Source organism: Callithrix jacchus, chromosome 3, assembly GCF_049354715.1.
Source record: "Callithrix jacchus isolate 240 chromosome 3, calJac240_pri, whole genome shotgun sequence".
Taxonomy (NCBI): domain Eukaryota; kingdom Metazoa; phylum Chordata; class Mammalia; order Primates; family Cebidae; genus Callithrix; species Callithrix jacchus.
In genome coordinates, this window is record NC_133504.1 from 139,281,403 (window position 1) to 139,287,803 (window position 6,401).

Here is a 6,401-nt window from a genome sequence, read left to right on the forward strand (position 1 = left end):
AGTTTAAATACCAATTGACCCAATTCCCTTATTTATCTTGCTTTAAACTCCCACAACAAAGGAATGTTTTATAAAGCCATATCTGTTGATATCTAACTCTAATGCATGAAATCAAGATAAAATCTGAGGAAAGGAGACAATTGTGGAAAGAAAATTGAGAGAAAAATGCATCTAAGCCAGAAATGGACATTTTGTACTGGCTGGTTCCATTTCATCACTTTGCCGTTTTATCTCTTCTCTTCAATATCAGGCTTTACACACTTTCTTACAGTTTTACAAAGCATGCTTGGTTGCCTTCACATTCATAAAGAAAATATTCTACCTGTAAGGACAGCCAAGTTGTCTCCAAAGACCCATGCAGGTTTGTGGTGTTTATTCTTTCAGCAGTAAAAAGAGATAATGTAAAACATTAATAGTCCATTGATCTTCTAATGCTTCTCTTATTTTTCTAAGTTTGTGCCTGAAACATTTGTCTTTACCATGGCTTGGGTATAGAGTTGAAGCATCTGCCTTTTGTAATAGCTTTTTCATTTAATTATTTGATTTGCTGATTTACTGCTTTATGTCTAGCAGTTGTGGTCTAAAAGTGTTTCTGGTCTGTTTATTTATTTTTCAGTGCTAAATCTAAATGTTTGTATATCTTGGCCTGTTTAGAAGTGAAATTCTAGTAATTTTAAAGATTACATATATTCCACATATATGAGTGTATATGTAGAATCAGATATATATATGTATATACATATATTCAGATATATATGTGTGTGTGTGTGTGTGTGTGTGTGTGTGTGTGTGTGTGTGTGTGTGTATGTATATGCTATGGTTTGGCTATGTCCCCACCCAAAATCTCATCTTGAATTATAATTCCCATCATCCCCATTGTCCCCATATGTCAAGGGAGAGACCAGGTGGAGGTAATTGAATCACGGAGGTGGTTGCCCCCATGCTGTTCTCCCGATAGTGAATGAATTCTCATGAGATCTAATGGTTTTATAAGTGTTGATAGTTCTTCTATGTTCACTGTCTTTCCTGCCATGGTGACGGCCTGTAGTCCCAGCTACTTAAGAGGCTGAGGCAGGAGAATCACTTGAACCCGCATGACTGCACTCCAGGCTGGTGACAGAGCGAGACTCTATCTCCAAAAAATAATAATAATAAGACAGTGTTTGATCTATCAAGAGGTGCTTTCCGCTATGATTGTTAGCTTCCTGAGGCTTCCTCAGCTATGCAGAACTGTGAGTCCATCAAACTAGTTTTCTTTATAAATTACCCAGTCTCAGCAGTTCATTGTAGTGTGAGAACAGACCAATACACTATATATATATACATGTATATATACACATATATATATGGTTCTACCCATTTGACTTGCTGTCTCATCTTTTATACTCTATCCATTTTATGGGTCATTCCTTCTCACTTCATTTCAAATAATTAAAGTCCAAGTTTTTTAAAGACCTTAGTACATTCTAGTCTTTGTTATTTAGCAGTAGGTTTAACTTAACTACTACATTGTAATGATGCTAAGCATGGGAGAAGATCCAAACACTCAGCCAAAAGTTTTACATCAAAAAACCTAGAAAGATCACTGCATTCCTCCAACAAAGAAAATAAGTGTGAATTGCCAAAGAGTGACAGACACCGGTAGTTCACTCAAATCCTGGGAGGCATTCCCAGTGACAGAATTATGCATTGTCCTTTATTGACCAAATGCTGTAGACATGACTGGACTGTAAATGCAGGGGCAACCATTATAGCTACAGTTATCAGCTAACCTCTGGTCAACTGACTATGGTCAACCACCTTCTAGTAAGCGGGTGCTTCCAGGCTGCAGGCTCTGACGGCTGACTGAGCGGACACAGCACAACCAGTGGCAACTCTCTGGTGGTCATCCAAACATCTTTTAGAGAGTGGAGGACATTCAGATTGCCAGATTTTCTTGGGCTCTGATGTATTCTCTCAACGTGTTTCCATGACTCAGCTCAGCTCCTGAATCATTTTCTAAAAATAAAAACATACTGACAGTATTTATGCCATCTAATCTTTCTTAAAAATATTGGTGGAAAGATCCTTTTGTAATTTATAAATGTAATGATTTGGTTTTTATGCTCATGTGTGAGATGTGTCTCTCTCAAGTTATGTTATGATGTCAGCACATTACCCATCTGATATGAAAATATGTAAGTATCGGCGAGAGGCTCTCCTTTTAGTGATGTTTATTTCACTGTCCAGAGCCCTAAGTCACCATCCAACTGATAACAATTTAACATTTCAAAGAAAGGAATAAATCTGGGTTGATTTGTGTATTTGATTGTTTGTTTGTGATAGCACTACCTATTTTCTATGTCAGTGGCACATTTTTTAACATAGAACACCTATGAAATAAAACTTGTTGACATAGGAAAAAAAATTACCTCAGATTTCAAAATGAGACCTTTTCTTTTTGCTTCTTTTCAACAATTGTTTTCTTTCCCTTACAGAGAATTGAGAATAATATCAAGCTTATCTCTTTTATTTGGTTGCTAGAAAGCTCAGAGCCAAATTTGCAGCCTACCTCCAATGAACAATTTCTATTTCAGACCATTATTTATATGCACTACCATTTTCTAGGGCTTTATTTTTCTACTTTATTTTTCTCTTCATTCGGATTTTTTTTTTTACTATTTATCTTATGGTCCTACCTACTCACACATTTTAAGGTTCTTGCTGCTGTCAATGGAGTAATTATGCACATAGAATCACAAGCATATACACATGTGCATACACAATAAGAAAAGTCGCTCAGAGTGTAATCACACTCTTCTGCTAATGTCCCTGTATGGTATGATGACACTTAAGTGCAGAGTGACACACCAAGACAAGAATGTGTGCTCATGTCTTCTGGTAGTGTAATTATGTGAAAGAATATTATAGGATATAACGAACCATTTGACAGCACCCAGATCTCACCTGCAGAAATATAAATCACTGCGTGCTCGTGGCTTATCTCTGTTCAACTGGTCACCACAATCCTGAGTGATTTCAGATTTCCCTAAACAATCAGTAGTCCGAATAAAAAGAAAGATTAAAAAGGGGAGAGAAATGAGGAGAAGGACTGAGACTAATAAACACAAACACTAATTGCCCAAGAATTGACCTCTTATTGACAAATATCTTGATGAGTGAATTTTTCACTTCTCTGATATCTCTGTTAGGGTCCCCCAAGGTGTATGTTTGTCGTGCTTTCTCTTTTTAAAAGGGCTAAAAGAGTATTTTGCTTTTCTGTCTTTAAGTCTTTTTTTTTTCCTGCTGGCATAATATGGTGATGCTTTTGAGTACACTTTCTTCCTCTTCCCTCAAGTGACAGTGACTAATTCCTCTTGCCCTGAAGCCATTATTACAACAAATCACCTAGCATCACCAATTCAGGAAGCATATTCCAGTCATCTTCCTCGGGGGTTAATGCGGCTGGAAACAGGTCCACTAAATTGAGGTGACTGTCCCTGGAAAACAGTGAAGGACTGAACAGTCACTGCCATTAGTATCACTTCTCTGACAGTAGTAATTTTTACTTTGATTCTGCATGTCAGCTGGTGTGTCCCACAACCACATGACAATGAAATAATGAGATGGCAACTTCTCCTCTGCCCAACCCGTGGCCCAAGCCTTGTGTCTGGGAATCCTGCCAGATACCTTTACTTGGCAGCTGCCTACTTCATGCCAAGGAAGAGCAAGAAGTATTTGTCTTTTCACTATAAAATGCATTGCTTTCTCTTTGCTGCACAAGTTGGGAAGATTTTACTAGATATAATGCAATATGCCATAAGGTGAAACTTAAGATAAAGGGGCTGAATAAGTGTTTTCAAGAGTTTCTACCCTAAGGTTTTGAAAATGTGTTCTGTAGGAGGGAGGAGAAACGATGGGGAATTGTGTTGATAAGTTAATAACTTAAAGCAGTTTACAGACAGTCAACATTCTTTCTCCAAGATCTTAACTGACTTCAACATTGTGCCGCCAAAACTTGTTTACATACTGAAAGCAGCATTTTGTTTTTCCTACTCAAAACTGCATCCCGTATATTTTTTGTTAAAGTGGATTTAGAATCATATTGCAGCCTCCTGAAGAAAGTAATCTGTCAAGAACTTCAGCCATCCTTCTGAGAAGAAAACAGAGGATCAATGTACACAGTTCCTAAGAGGCAGGTAGGAATTAGGGAAAGGTCAGACTGGCCCTGAAATACTCAGAAGAACATCAGTTCCTTATTTTGAATGCAAGATAATGTGTATCTATCCTCTATAATTTATCTATCATAATTCCTTGGTTATATTGTGGCAACCTTAATTGCTTGACTCACTTGGTACGTTTTTCCTTTGACTATCCTTCATTAGATTCCTGTAAAAGACAAATACTCATGTAGTCAGCCTCACTTGCAGATGGAAGTGATCATTTTATACAATTCTGGCCAATGAAACCTGTGCAAAACAACCAGAAACCTTGAGAGAAAAGTGGCTGAGAGCAAGGGTGAAGTGAGGTGGGATAAATTGATTTTTTTCCTAATAAAAGAGCAAATGCTCCTGGCCTGGCCCATTTTTCCCATTTTCCCTTCTTCCTGCATCAAATGAAATCTCTGTGTATGATATCATGGCAGCCATCTTGCAATCATGAAGCAACAAGCACAGGATTTAAAGCCACCACATTAAGTATGTTAGAGTGGAAAAGGCAGAATAAAACTCTAAGTTTCTTGTGACACCACCAAGCAGCCAAAAAAACATCAGAAATGTACAATTCTAGACTTTTTGTTATGTTACAAAAATAAATTCTTACTTGCTTAAGACACCTTTAGTTGGATAAGCTGTTAGCTGCAGCCAAAAACTTCCCAAATGAATCCCATAAGCATGGCCAAAGGTTTACACATTTGCAAAAGCCAATCTCACTGTGGATGAAATAGTTTGTCAATGCTCATGAAATTCCAGAAAGCTAGAACTTGAGGAGTAAACAAGTCCTGTTATGCCAAATTCTCATCAGATCAAAGACCTCGAATTAGTAGGGAAAAGCAGAATGTGAACAGCTAGCTCCTTCCGACATTCACTTCTTCCCCTCAGATGAAGCCTCACTGGTTCTGAAGAATTGGAGTAGAAGGGCAAAACTTCTTACAGTATAGCTCACTTAGATTCATAACTTCTCCATGTCCAGGTATCTATGAGGCCACAATGTCTTTCTTGAACTTGAGATTCCAATAAAGATACACCTAAAGTACTATCTAAAATGCCTAGTACTTACTCATTCTTGTAGAGACTGTGCGTTGTCAGCTATCAAGTTATACCATTAGAAATAAGCTCTTTGCTGGAACTATGCAAAACGTGGGAATTTTGTATTTGGTCAAAGGAAAATGGCACATATGAGAAAGAAAATCTGGCACTTAGCAGAAAGATTCATTGCTGACATTTTCATTTGGTTGTTATGGTGAGAAAATTCACAGCCAGTGGCTGTCAAATCCCAACATACATGAGTTAACATGCTCCAGTAGTTGACAGATGCACTCATTTTTACCTCCATAAAAGTGAACAAACAGGATAGGGGGAACATGCAGGAATGACCAAATCTAATTCTTCTTGAAACTCATGGTTATAAAGTTTGGGGCAAATGCATATATTAACCCCTAAAGAAACACAGACTTCAAAGAGTGGAGAAGAGCCAAAAAGGGCTAAAAGGAATCCTAGAATTACACATTCACCCTTCTTTTCATTCCACTTCAACTTCTGCCTTCCACCTTTGCCAAGTCTTATCAGATGAGTGCTATAAGCAACGTAATTTATGTAAATAGAATCCATTATGCAAATGCTTCCAACTTGCTTGCTACTTAGAAATTTTGTTCTTTTATGTTTAAGAAACATAGCCTTTATACCCTGGAATAGACAGATTGGTTATGTTTATGTTCTTAAAGCCTTCTGCTACTGTTCCAGGCTTTGAGGAAAAATTATTTTTTATTTTACAAAATATTTTACCTTGCCTCTCACCCCCTTCTGTAAAAATAGCCTCTTTGTTTAATTTGGTGGTTTGTACATAGGCTTAATGACTGCAGTAGTGCAATGGAACCTTAGTAAGAAGGGTAGTAGACAGAGATAAATGCACAGATTATACCCTCTAACCTACAGAGCTTCTGTTGTTTTGTTGGGTTAGTATGAAACTGAGTAACACAATTAATTCAGAGATCTCTGTGAGCTTTGGTACCTGCTTTGTTTAAGTTATATTTCAAATGTGAACTTGATGAAATTCTTGTTTAGAGCCATAAATAGGGAGGCAGAAAACTATATGCTCTTTGTGTTCATACTCTCTCTATGCCTTAAAATGGCAAGCCAAATTATATTGAAATATAAGAGACCATGTTCCACTCTACACATGGATATATTTTTTAAAAAGGCTCT

The 6,401-nt window shown here is 37.3% G+C and overlaps 1 non-coding gene across 1 annotated transcript; it reads left to right on the forward strand.

Moving 5' to 3' along the window:
• Positions 1-2,064: 2,064 nt before the first annotated feature.
• LOC118152629 (small nucleolar RNA U13) lies at positions 2,065-2,168 on the forward strand. The gene has a single exon (XR_004741365.1). It is a non-coding gene; the product is annotated as a small nucleolar RNA U13 (small nucleolar RNA).
• The last annotated feature ends 4,233 nt before the right edge of the window (positions 2,169-6,401 follow it).